General features: G+C 38.6%; 1 protein-coding gene across 3 annotated transcripts in view; it reads left to right on the top strand.

The window, feature by feature from the left end:
- Positions 1–13,596, top strand: part of LOC110970495 (E3 ubiquitin-protein ligase HECW1) — a 148,093-nt gene that overhangs the window by 39,643 nt on the left and 94,854 nt on the right. The window lies entirely within an intron of this gene.

Raw genomic sequence — 13,596 nt, 5'->3', positions numbered from 1 at the left:
AAATTCAACTTGAAAGATAAACAAAGGACGGCACTGAAGTGTTTCATTGAGAAGAAAGACGTATTTGGACTTATGCCGACGGGATATGGCAAATCCTTAATATACCAGTTGGCTCCGCTGGTTGGGAAGCTAATGGGACTTAGCCACAATCCCCCGGTGCTCTCGGAACTACGTCAGCCTATTCGTTGCACTGATTGGTTGTATACCTACCCAATTGCTGCAGAGTGATTTGAAAGACAACCTTTTAGCCCGCCTCCCTCCCTGTCGAGCGTTCCTAGACCCTTGTGTCTTAAGAGCTGGGTCTAGCGCGTCTAGGCTATCAGATATATAGAAATACATACAGGATAGCAAGGCTGCTAAAGCTTCAGTGATGGAAGGAGAAGGTTAGGGTGGTGGGGCTGTTGACAACAGAGGATCCGCAGTGATAAAACAGGTATAAGAGGTAGCATACAACACTTGTTGATTGGATGATCCTGGTCAGCTGGTAGCACAGTGGAGTAGTGGTTAGCACTTTCGCCTTGCAGCAAGAAGATCCCCGGTTCAAATCCCGGTCTGGGCCTGGGATCTTTCTGCATGGAGTTTGCATGTTCTCTCTGTACATGCGTGGGTTTTCTCCGGGTACTCCGGCTTCCTCCCACAGTCCAAAAATATGCTGAGGTTAATTGGTGACTAAATTGTCCGTAGGTGTGAAATGGTAAATGGTTGTGTGAATATGAGTGTGATTGTGTGTCTGTATATGTAGCCCTGTGACAGACTGGTGACCTGTCCAGGGTGTCCCCTGCCTTCACCTGAGTCAGCTGGGATAGACTCCAGCACCCCCATGACCCTAGTGAGGATAAAGCGGTGTATAGAGAATGGATGGATGGATGGTCAGCTGGTAGCTGAGTAAATGATGTGTGAATAAAATCAGCTGATCAGCTGGAGTAAGGATGATTTCAGTGCTCTGACTTCATAAGGTTATAGTGAAATCCAGAGAATTAGCTGCCATGTAGATGCTGATCTATCCCCTCTGGTGACAGCTGTGGCATGAAAATGTCCAGTGAGCTTTCAAAAGTCACAGATTACAAATGTTAGTACAGTGGAATGTTGGTTTTTCTGGTTACATATGGATCATGGTGAGCCCTCCTGCAGTCCAGAAGGAGGTGGTAAAACACCTGGAGCTGTTTGTAACTGCAACAACCGTTTACCTGAAGAACCTGGACAGTTCGAGTTTGTTTGATGTGTCATCTTTGTGCTTGGAGTAGAGATTGTTGAACTGATAATTGGATTTTATTCTACTTCATGACTTATCATCGCTGTCAAACTGAAGTCACATTTAAAGCTCAAGGTGTGAGGGATGAATATACATACAAGTATCATGTAAAGTAAGACACTGTGTTGTTTTTTTCAGTTCTGAGAGGTGAGAAATATCACACAGGTATGAATGTGTTTGCACATGTCAAGACAGATGAAGGGTCATTTTTCAAATCCACCTTTTAAGGCTTTGTCTTCTTGCTGCAGCTTGTGTCTGTGTCCCTGTATACACAGGGGTGTAAAAGAGCAGAAAATACACGGTAGTTTTATCATGAAACTGCATATATGTTGCTAATATTAATAAAAACATTTTAAAAAACAGGATAATCTGGAGATAAGCAGTCTGCAATGTCATATAGCAATAAAAAAAAATCCTGAAATTACTTTTAATAATTCAGTTCATTTGACTTGGAAAAAAATCAATTCAGTATGTCTCACCCAGATTACAACCAGTCAGTCTGTAAAGCAAATTCACCTGATTTGTGGATCATTAGCAACACCAACAGCTCAATCAAAACTGACCTTTTAATATTTTATTTTTCACCAGATAACTTGAATAACTGTATTTGGAAAGAATGAATCATTGGAGAATGATTTGGTTGATTTTGCGTGGGAGTCAGTGCATCCATTATCTGTACACTCCTTAATGCTCATTAAGGTCATGGAGGGCTGGAGTCTATCACAGCTGATTGAGGGTGAAGGTTCACCTGGACAGGTAACAGTCTATCACAGGGCTACACATACAGACAAACAATCACACTCACATTCACACCTACGGGCAATTTAGAGTCAATAGTTAACCTCAGCATGTTTGTGGACTGTGGGAGGAAGCTGGAGAACCTGGAGAAAAGCCACACATGTACAGGAGAACCTGGAGAAAAGCCACACATGTACAGGAGAACATGGAGACTCCATGAAGAAAGATCCCAGGAAGACCAGGATGTGAACCAGGGATCTTCTAGCTGTGAGGCGACGGTGCTAACCACTGATCCTTAAGCAGTAAATGCCTGCATGATGTGTTTGAGTTCATTTTCATTCACGCTGCACTTTCTGCAGTGTGAATACAGTGCATGTACATACTGCAGTGACAGGGCTGAAATGATACAGAAACTCATGCAGCTCCATCCCAATGTCTGTTGTGAACAAATTTAGACAAATTCTCTTTAAAATCATAGAGAAATACTCTAACTCCAGAACTTAAATGAGAACCACAGTTGGGAAGTTTTCTTCAGCATTAAAGTACTTCAGTCAGTCTGATAGAATAGCTCACAATGTGCCTGCAGTGGTAAACTGCAAAAATAAAGCTCCTCAGACGGTGCTCCTTCCATCACGAGTAGGTCCTTAGAAATGCACTTTGTCTAGCATCTAACCTTTGCTGTAAGAGAGGTGTCATTCAAGCCTGGTGACTTCTACATGGATTTTTAAGCTGTGGATCTTGAAGGACTGAGTCTTTCAGCATCCTTGAGATGAGGACTGGGCCTCATTATCTGTAACTGTTAACTCTGATGCTGCCAGATTGTGCCTGGTCACTGGATAAGCAGAGTTCAGTGCAAATCAAATGGCAATCCCATGAAAAATCATTTGTCTTAGTGGTAAAAAAAAAAAAGAAAAACTGCCTATGAGTTTATGTCACATGTCGTTGTCCTTCTAAAGTCTGCGTCGGTCGTCCCCGGTTAATAAGAGGGTGTCCAGCTGGGTGATTGGATTTCCATGTTTGCCTTCCTATTCTGCTGCTGTGGGCCCCTGGAAATGCTGATGGGCCCAGAACTTGATCTGTACTTGCTTCCTGAGGACAAGGGAATAAAAATAACCACCATAGGAAGGAAGACAGGGAGGGAGGGGGTGAGCAGGAGAGCAGGAATCAGTGCGATCCAGGTAACTCATTCAGATTTTCAAGGGAAGGAGTAGGAAGCACTGGGTCAAACTGCTGGAGCTTTACACAGCTGAGGAAGCAGAAGGAGGAGGAAAGGTAATAAAGAGAGGAGATGGACTGTCTGGACAGACGTGGAAGGAGATTCACCTGCATGGACTGGAGTTTATGGTAGCCGTCAGAAACTGTCAGATGCTGCAGACAGAGGAGATCCAGAGTCTACCTGTGCATGTGTGTGATGGACGGCATGTGTCTCCAGCTGGGACTGCTGTCTCCCAGTCACCCTGAGAGGAGGAGTGGGAGGAGGACGAGGCTTGGCTGGATAGCCTGGGTAACTCTACATATTCACTCTGTCCATGTCTTTTACTTTTTTGAGAGAAGTGCTCCAGTTTGCAGGGGTTAAAAAGCAGAAATGTTGAGTCGGTCAATTAGAAAAGGAGAAAAAAATGCATTACATCATTTGAAGTTGTTAATTTATTGTAAAATATGTTGTCATGCTGGTGTGTGGCGTTTATTCTGTCGTATTCCATTTGCTGTAACCTATAACTGGCTCTAAACAGTGAATTAATTTGATATATTACCAAATTGGTAGTAATAATAATTGATTCACTAATGAGAGCAGAAGAGTCACATGTCTTCAGCTTTCTGGTATCCTCCCATCTGGTTGTTACTCTCGATTCCTGTTTGTATGCTAAGCTAGGCTAAGCACGCATTGACTCCAGCTCCACAGAGATCTAACGTCTGTATCTATCTTTGAATTTCACTGAAGTATAGGAAGTAATGAATTTTGGTAACACTTTATAATAACTATACACTATTAAGCATTAGTTAAGCATTGGTTAAGCATAATTTCAGCATTAGTTAATCCTTAAATCCTCATGAACTCATCATGAATTCACCATTAGTAATGCATTACAAAGCATTAGTAAAGACAGTTTTAAATGTTCAACTAACACATTATTAAGCATTAGTTAAACATTAGTAAAGTGCTTAATTCATCGTTAACTCATCATTTCTAACTAATTAGTTATACGTGCATAATTAATCATGAATTCATGATCTGTATGACATTTATTATGCATTACTAAGCACTTAATAAACCCGGTTAAAAATGTTTTGTTGCTCATTGATAACCTCAGTTGTTAATACTTTATAAAGGGTTAGCAACTGTGTTAGTATATGATTTACAAGCACATATTCATACTCAATGAATAACATATTAATGCGGTTACTACTCATTAGTTCAGTATATTTCGTGAGCCCATCTAAAGTGAGGACTATCTATGCTTTATAAAGCATTTATAAATGACACAGAAGCAAAGATATACAAAGTGTCAGTTTTATTGGTCCCAAACAATACAAGCTCTTTTAAATACACACTTTAAACAAATACAATCTGTAAAATTTCAAGTAAACTTGACAAACATCTTCAAATAACAACAGTCTGTGATCGTATAAAATAGAAAAATAAAATACAAGCTCTTTTAAATACACACTTTGCAATCCTTAACATTTCAAGTAAACTGGTGAACTATCCCTTTAGGGCACACACACACCAGAGGTAAGTGGCTGCCTGATTCTGGGATTCTGCCAGTGCATTTCAATGGGAAACGAGTACATTCCTCCTCCTGCCAAAGGTAAAAGTTGCAGGAGGAGGAATCCGCTCGTTTCCCATTGAATTACATTGGCGGAATCCCAGAATCAGGCAGCCACCTACTTCTGGTGTGTGTGTGTGTGTGCCCTTGAATTGCACAAAGTGCTTTACAGTAAAACAAATATACTGTTTTCAAATATTGCAAGATAACACTAGATAATTTCTGCAACCTGTTTGCCTCTACGATCAGCTGCCATCTCTCCAGCGGGTTCTCTCTCCGACTTCCGCATTTGAGAAAAATAAAAAAACCGCGCGGTCTCGTTCTCCAGAACCGCGGAGGAGGCTGGGACTTGTAGGACTCTGGGACGTGTATGACGCTACTGCGCATGCTCTTACCGTCAAAAACGCTAGTGCGCATGCTCCAAAATGCAGAAGTCACGCTGCAAATATACCGTTTTCAAATATTGCAAGATAACACCAGATAATTTCTGCAACCTGTTTGCCTCTACGATCAGCTTTCATCTCTCCAGCGTGACGTCTGCATTTTGGAGCATGCGCACTAGCGTTTTTGACGGTAAGAGCATGCGCAGTAGCGTCTTACACGTCCCAGAGTCCTCCAAGTCCCAGCCTCCTCCGCGGTTCTGGAGAGCGAGACCGCGCGGGTTTTTTATTTTTCTCAAATGCGGAAGTCAGAGAGAGAACCCGCTGGAGAGATGACAGCTGATCGTAGAGGCAAACAGGTTGCAGAAATTATCTAGTGTTATCTTGCAATATTTGAAAACGGTATATTTGTTTTACTGTAAAGCACTTTGTGCACTTCAAGGCACTGGCGGAATCCCAGAATCAGGCAGCCACTTACCTCTGGTGTGTGTGTGTTCACCAGTTTACTTGAAATGTTAAGGATTGCAAAGTGTGTATTTAAAAGAGCTTGTATTTTATTTTTCTATTTTATACGATCACAGACTGTTGTTATTTGAAGATGTTTGTCAAGTTTACTTGAAATTTTATAGATTGTATTTGTTTAAAGTGTGTATTTAAAAGAGCTTGTATTGTTTGGGACCAATAAAACTGACACTTTGTATGTCTTTGCTTCTGTGTCATTTATAAATGCTTTATAAAGCATAGATAGTCCTCACTTTAGATGGGCTCACGGAATATACTTAACTAATGAGTAGTAACCGCATTAGTAAGTTATTCATTGAGTATGAATATGTGTTTGTAAATCATATACTAACACAGTTGCTAACCCTTTATAAAGTATTAACAACTGAGATTATCAATGAGCAACAAAACATTTTTAACCGGGTTTATTAAGTGCTTAGTAATGCATAATAAATGTCATACAGATCATGAATTCATGATTAATTATGCACGTATAACTAATTAGTTAGAAATGATGAGTTAACGATGAATTAAGCACTTTACTAATGTTTAACTAATGCTTAATAATGTGTTAGTTGAACATTTAAAACTGTCTTTACTAATGCTTTGTAATGCATTACTAATGGTGAATTCATGATGAGTTCATGAGGATTTAAGGATTAACTAATGCTGAAATTATGCTGAACCAATGCTTAACTAATGCTTAATAGTGTATAGTTATTATAAAGTGTTACCTGAATTTTATTTCTCAAACACTGAGAAATAAAATTCCTGTATTCTTTCAGTGTAAAGCTGAAAATGTGAAGGTTTAGCAAACTGCCACAGAGTAAAAATCACAGAAGTAAAGCTTGTGGTTTTCGTCTGCGTGTTTAACCAAGAGGCTGGGTGACCTTAAGCAACAGTTACATGTACTCACGGTAGGGATGTAACCGAACGGGCCTGTACCGAACGGTTGAGTGTACCGTTACACCCCTAATTCACGGATGAAAGCACAGCCGGATGTGCACTTGAGAGTAAGTGTATGTGCCACTGACCCCTCACAGGTTCATGTCCCAGCACCAGAACAAACTTCAGACTTAGGACTGCTAGTGTGTTTCAGCCAAACCACTACAACCTGGTCTGTATGCTATCTTAGGGCAGTAAAAACCAGTGCTCATGGCAGACTGGCCAGATCTGGACACTTTGATTTGGCATTTTGTTTGTGAATCCTAGTTCTGATTGTTAAAGAGCAATGATGGTTTCTTTGACAATGTGTCTACGGAGTGAATGTGTCTTGTAAAATTCTAATACACAAATCTTGCTTGGTTGGTTGGTACTTGGTTATGCATTGTCCAAAAGCAAGTTTACTTCCATATACAGAAATAAACAGCCTGGTACAAAAGCTGTTTTGGTCTGAATAGCTAATTTGTGCATTTCTTCCAACTCTATGGAGAATGAAATGTTAGGTAATTCACCCTTTCAAACTGGAATAAGGATGGGGCCAGTTTGAGTGTGTCTTTTTGCTCATTTTTTGGATTAACCAGGAGTTAGGAGGATTCAGGCATTCCAAAACAGTCACACTGAGCCTCAAAACTTCAGGAGACCTGTGGGAGATAGTCATAAAACAGATGAAGATTAAGAAGATAAGAGAAGAATGGAGGGCAGAAGTCCAAGAGGCAAAATGTTATTGATCTCAATTGATCTCACAGTGAACAGAGGAGAGCATTGTAGCACCATGTGATGCTCAAATGTCATCACTCTGATTTCTATTGAACATATTCAGTTCTATTAATCATTAGTAATGAACTAACCGAATTATTAATAGACAACCCTGCTATGAAAGACAGGCTCTCTGCTGTCACATGATGTCAATAAAGAACTCTTAATGTATATCAGCTGCAGATATCAGTTATCAGCCTTTCTCAGCTACCAGTAATCGATACCAAACACTGGTTCATCTCACTACCAATAATCAATACTGGCATCAGCCCTAAAAAATAGACTAACAGACAAAACACAGCAAAAAAATATTGGTAGATCTCTATCAAAACACACTTGCAATTATCACTTCTCACCATAGATACACACGTGGACAAAATTGTTGTGTACCCCCTCAGTTAAAGAAGGAAAACCCACAATTCTCACTGAAATCACTTGAAACTCACAAAAGTAACAATAAATAAAAATTTATTGAAAATTAAATAATCAAAATCAGCCATCACTTTGAATTGTTGATGAACATAATTATTTTAAAAAAACAAACTAATGAAATAGGGCTGGACAAAATGATGGTACCCATAACTTAATATTTTGTTACACAACCTTTGAGGCAATCACTGCAATTAAACGATTTCTGTATTTGTCAATGAGCGTTCTGCAGCTGTCAACAGGTATTTTGGCCCACTCCTCATGAGCAAACAGCTCCAGTTGTCTCAGGTTTGATGGGTGTCTTCTCCAAATGGCATGTTTCAGCTCCTTCCACATATGTTCAATGGGATTCAGATCTGGGCTCATAGAAGGCCACTTTAGAATAGTCCAACGCTTTTCTCTCAGCCATTCTTGGGGTGTTTTGGGTGTGTTTTGGATCATTGTCCTGTTGGAAGACCCATGACCTGCGACTGAGACCAAGCTTTCTGACACTCGGCAGCACATTTCTCTCCAGAATGCCTTGATAGTCTTCAGATTCATCGTACCTTGCACACTTTCAAGACACCCTGTGCCAGATGCAGCAAAGCAGCCCCAAAACATTACTGAGCCTCCTCCATGTTTCACCGTAGGGACAGTGTTTTTTCTTCGTATGCTTGGTTTTTGAGTCTATGAACATAGAGTTGATGTGCCTTCCAAAAGCTCCAGTTTGGTCTCATCTGTCCAAAGGACATTCTCCAGAAGCTTTGTGCTTGTCAACATGCATTTTTGCAAATTCCAGTCTGGCTTTTTTATGAGTTTTTTCCCGCAGTGGTGTCGCTCTCTTGGTCGTCTCCATGAAAGTCCACTTTGCGCTCAAACAACGAATCGAATGTGTGCGATCTGGACACTGAGTATGCCTCGGCCTTGGGGGTTACCCTTTAAATTCTTTGGGAGGTTGCTCTGGGCCTCTTTGGATACAATCCACGATCCGTCTCTTCAATTTGTTCATCAATTTCCTCTTGCGGCCACGTCCAGGGAGGTTGGCTACTGTCCCGTGGGTCTTGAACTTCTGGATAATATGAGCCACTGTTGTCACAGGAACTTCAAGCTGTTTAGAGATGGTCTTATAGCCTTTACCTTTAAGATGTTTGTCTATCATTTTTTTTCGGATGTCCTGGGACAATTCTCTCCTTCGCTTTCTGTTGTCATGTTCAGTGTGGTACACACTTTTCACCAAACAGCAGGGTGACTACTTGTTCCCTTTAAAATAGGCAGGATGACTGATTATGAGTTTGGAAACACTGTGATGTCAATTAAATGACACCCTGAGTTAATCATGTCACTCTGGTCAAATAGTTTTCAATCTTTTATAGAGGTACCATCAATTTTTGTCAGGCCTGTTTCCTTATTTGTTTTTTTAAATAATTATGTTAATCAACAATTCAAAAGTAATGGCTGTTTTTGATTATTTAATTTTCAATAAATTTTTATTTATTGTTACTTTTGTGAGTTTCAAGTGATTTCAGTGAGAATTGTGGGTTTTTCTTTCTTCAACTGAGGGGTACCAACAATTTTGTCCACGTGTGTATAGAAACAAATAGAGGTCTTTGAGATTTCCACGATGAAGCTGGATCAGGATATAACTGAGGGACTTTTGAGTTCCATGGGATATACCTTACCAGCCCGATCTCACGAGGATTCGTGAAACTGTCACGTAAGTTTTAATTTCGGTTTCGTGCGCACCAACACGATTTCGTCATGTTTTTCGTGCCGCTCACCACGAAATGCGCACCAATGTATTTTAAACGGCGGACTTTTCGTGCCACTCAGAATGTATTTCAAAAGAATGTGTATATTATATTTTTAATGTAAAACCGTGGCGAATCCAACGCTATATTTTGCATGACATCGTCCCTAAACATAACCATAACCTATAACCTAACCATAACCTAACCAGCCGGTGGTACACTTACCAATTTGCATAGGAATTTCAAGAATGTCCGGCGGCCGGCGGCCGCAAACGCGATCACACAAGCAGTATACGCCGATGGACAGCTTAGATCGTCATGAATCCGCCGGTATAAACCACTTTCAGATGTGATTACGACAGCGAAAAACATTTCGTGGTGAGCGGCACGAAAAACATGACGAAATCGTGTTGGTGCGCACGAAACCGAAACTAAAACTTACGTGACAGTTTCACGAATCCCCGTGAGACCGGGTTGACCTTACATACATGTTAAAATCGAATGTCTTTTTATGTTCATTATGATCATGACTTTGCAAATTCCATGATTATTTATTATGGAAACAGTCATTTATTAATAAAAAAAAAGACTGGATATCACTATAATGTCAACTCAATTTAATACCAACCACCTTCCAATGAGCTAAACTATAATAAAATGAGCTGATTCAGGAATAGTTTAGATTGTGTTCTTTTTATTAAGTTGAGATAATCATGACAGATATTTCTGTTTTGGTAATATGTCAAATTTTATATGGAAAATAACAAATTGCATCTGTGTCTGAGAAATCATTTTCAACTAAGTTCTCCATGACAAAACACCTCTCCAGGAAGTGTGTTAATACCAGATCACATGACCTGCTCCACATGATGTCATTTCCTCCTGAAGAAAAGACTGGAAGACTCCAAGGCTTTCTGAGTTATTTAATAGAAAGTAGTCAACAGGGTTACTACAATATCTTCATAAATAACTTTCAATTTCAATTTTACTCAATTGTATATATTTATATTTATAAGAATGTTTCTGTAAAAATGCCATGTGGTGTTTGGTTATAGGCGGCCATGTTGATTTTAGGCCTGAAAACAGCAAAAAATGTCACCTATGGTACAAAAAGTCCCTCAGTTCTGTATTGACTCAGCTACAGTCAGGAGTCCATTAGCTTACCTTTGCATAAAGAAAAGAAACGCTGGAAAAAACTAGTCTAGCTCACCCAAGAGTTCAAAGATGCAAAAATTAAACTAAACAGATCACGATACCAGGCTGTAATCACATAATATCACACTTTTGCTTGGCAGGATTGGACTGATTTGCTTAGAATAAAGTAGGACTTTGGGGTCAAAAAGACAGAACATAGAAAGGGATGCGCTCACTTTCTTCTATAGTACAGGTAAGCCTATTGGGAAACATTCATTTTACTGCATCAAAATGTATAAAAGCATTTGTCAAACAAGTTCCTGGTTAGCTCTACTGAGGAGCATGAAGCAGCATTTCCATAAACACTCCTGAGTGACTGACATCACATGATGGCGCTTCCTAAACCTCCCCTACCAGACCAACTCTAAGCACTGACAGAACCTCCTCTACACTTCCCTGTTTCTCTGTGCAGCCACACTAACTGTGTTAGATCACTCTGCCTCTCTGTCTTAAAAGGCACTGAGGTGTATTAAAATAGCTTCCACACCCTCACACAGAGGCTGAAGCCTTCTCGTATCAGACCTGTAATCAGATGTGGATCCACTTTGTAAATGTAAGCTGTATCTTTCAGGCTCATCATGGTTGGGCGGGGGCGGGGGGCTTTATTGTGTAAAATCGCTCTCCTCTTACATCATTTAAGATTCTTGCAACACTTGAGGGATGCTTATAAATTGTACATACTGTTCCTTTTATATTTTTAAAGTGCCTGAGTGTTTGTTCTCTTCTTTCTGCAGCAGGGTGGTAGGTTATATAAAGCGTGCTGCAGATGGATGAAGCTGTCATTTCATTTATCTGTGAGATTAGAATCATTGAGAAGACCTGCGTTCGCATTTCTCTGTGACTGTGCTCAGCACGGAAGATTAGCATGTCATTAAAATGAATTGGTCCAAACATCTGCCAGTCCCCTATCCCGTTATCTTGTTGCTTTCACTGCCAGTTTACTTTTTGTTGTTGTTGTTTCCTGCCAGCTGCCTAAGCATTCAGAACTCATACAAAATATTGTGATGATTTACTGCAGTGTTTTTAGGACTTCTGACAGACTGACAAAAATGTCTTCTAACTGCATCTCTGAGTTTCCTTTTACAATAATATAGACTTTTACATGCATGTCGTACAAAGGCAAAATCTGTGGAATCACAGGAGTATCATAATAAAGATGCTCAAAAAATAAGGAATACATAAATACATCTGTTATAAAATTAGGAAATAAATGTGTAAATATAAAGAGGAATAAATAAAAGCATAAATTGGAAAAAATTAAAAAAAAAAAAAAAAAAAAAAAAAAAAAAAAAAAAAAAAAAAAAAAAAAAAAAAAAAAAAAAAAAAAAAAAAAAAAAAAAAAAAAAAAAAAAAAAATAAAAAAAAAAAAAAAAAAAAAAAAAAAAAAAAAAAAAAAAAAAAAAAAAAAAAAACAGATAAATAAAAAAATGAATGTGTAATTAAAGAAGAATAAATAAAAAATAATCTGTTATAAAATTAGAAATAAATGTGTAAGATAAGAGAATAAAAAAAAATAAATCTGTTATAAAATTAGAAATAAGTGTAAAAGGAATAAATAAAAGAAATAAATAAAAATAAATCTGTTAAAATATGGAAATAAAATTGTATATATATAAAGAGGAATAAATAAAAAATAAAAAATAAATGTGTACATTTAAATATGAATAAATAAAAAATGAGTGTTATAAAAATAGGAAATAAATGTGTAAAGATAAAGAAGAGTAAATAAAATGATAAGAAAATAAATGTGTAAATATAAAGAAGAATAAATTAAAAAATATGGAAATAAATGTGTAAATATAAAGAAGAATAAATAAAATAATAAATAAAATAAATCTGTTAAAAAAGTTAAGGAATAAAATTGTAGATATTAAGAGGAATAAATAAAAAAATGAAATATTTTTAGTATTTTTTTTTATAAATTTTGTTTTTGCTTCCCTCTTTTCCCTTTTCTTTCTTTTAACATTTTGTCATTGCTTTTTTCTTTTGTCATTGCTTTTACTTGATGGACTGAGCTGTCAATCACATGGCTTTGGGCGGGCTTTCTTTCTAGGGTGAGATCAGAGCCCTCGAGATAGTAAGAGTTGCAACACTCATGCTCTGGCAGCGGGGCGGTCACGTGGTTCATGTAAGCCTGAATAGTTCCAAACAGGCAGCGCTGTCATTTCCTTCTATGGGACTGAGAGCCACGATTATACTTCACGGTAAAAAAGGAATAAGATCACACCTCCAAGTACTTGTTTGATTATTAATTCATTGGAGTATGTATGTAAATGTCAGTTTTACATTTTGAGCCGAAAGGTGACATATTAAAGACACTTTTGGGGTTTTGGAGTTTGGAATGTTTCACATTCGTGTTAGCATGGAAAATCGACTTTTACACAGAAATGTAAGATGATTGATTCAATTCAATTCAATTTTATTTATATAGCGTCAATTACAGTCAACTCGTCTCAAGACGCTTTACAGAACCCATATGCCTGACCCCCAGAGAAAGCCCAAAGGCGACAGTGGCAAGGAAAAACACCCTTTTAACAGGGAAGAAACCTCGAGCAGAACCCGGCTCTATATAGGGGGGACCCATCTGCCCTGCGGCCGGCGGGTTGAGAAGGACAGAGGAGGGCAAGGGGGAGGGATGGGAGAAGAGGGAGGGGTGGGAAAGCAAGGAAAGTACAACACACATTTGGATACATGTATGACAGGATGTGACACAGACAAAGTATAAGCTAACATTGAAAACTGACTCATAATTTACTCTGATGATGTACGGCTCTGACATTAAACATACTCCATATATAGCTAGCAGTGAAATTCAAACAGTATGTAAGTTAGCATAACAAGTATAGTGAAGATAATGCAGAGTTGACTGGTGGAAAAAGGGAGTTGGAAGCAGAGGGCTGGAGGAAGGT

Source organism: Acanthochromis polyacanthus, chromosome 20 (genome assembly GCF_021347895.1).
Source record: "Acanthochromis polyacanthus isolate Apoly-LR-REF ecotype Palm Island chromosome 20, KAUST_Apoly_ChrSc, whole genome shotgun sequence".
NCBI lineage: Eukaryota > Metazoa > Chordata > Actinopteri > Pomacentridae > Acanthochromis > Acanthochromis polyacanthus.
The sequence above is the reverse complement of the archived record's forward strand: the minus strand, read 5'-3'. Positions and strand labels throughout refer to the sequence as shown.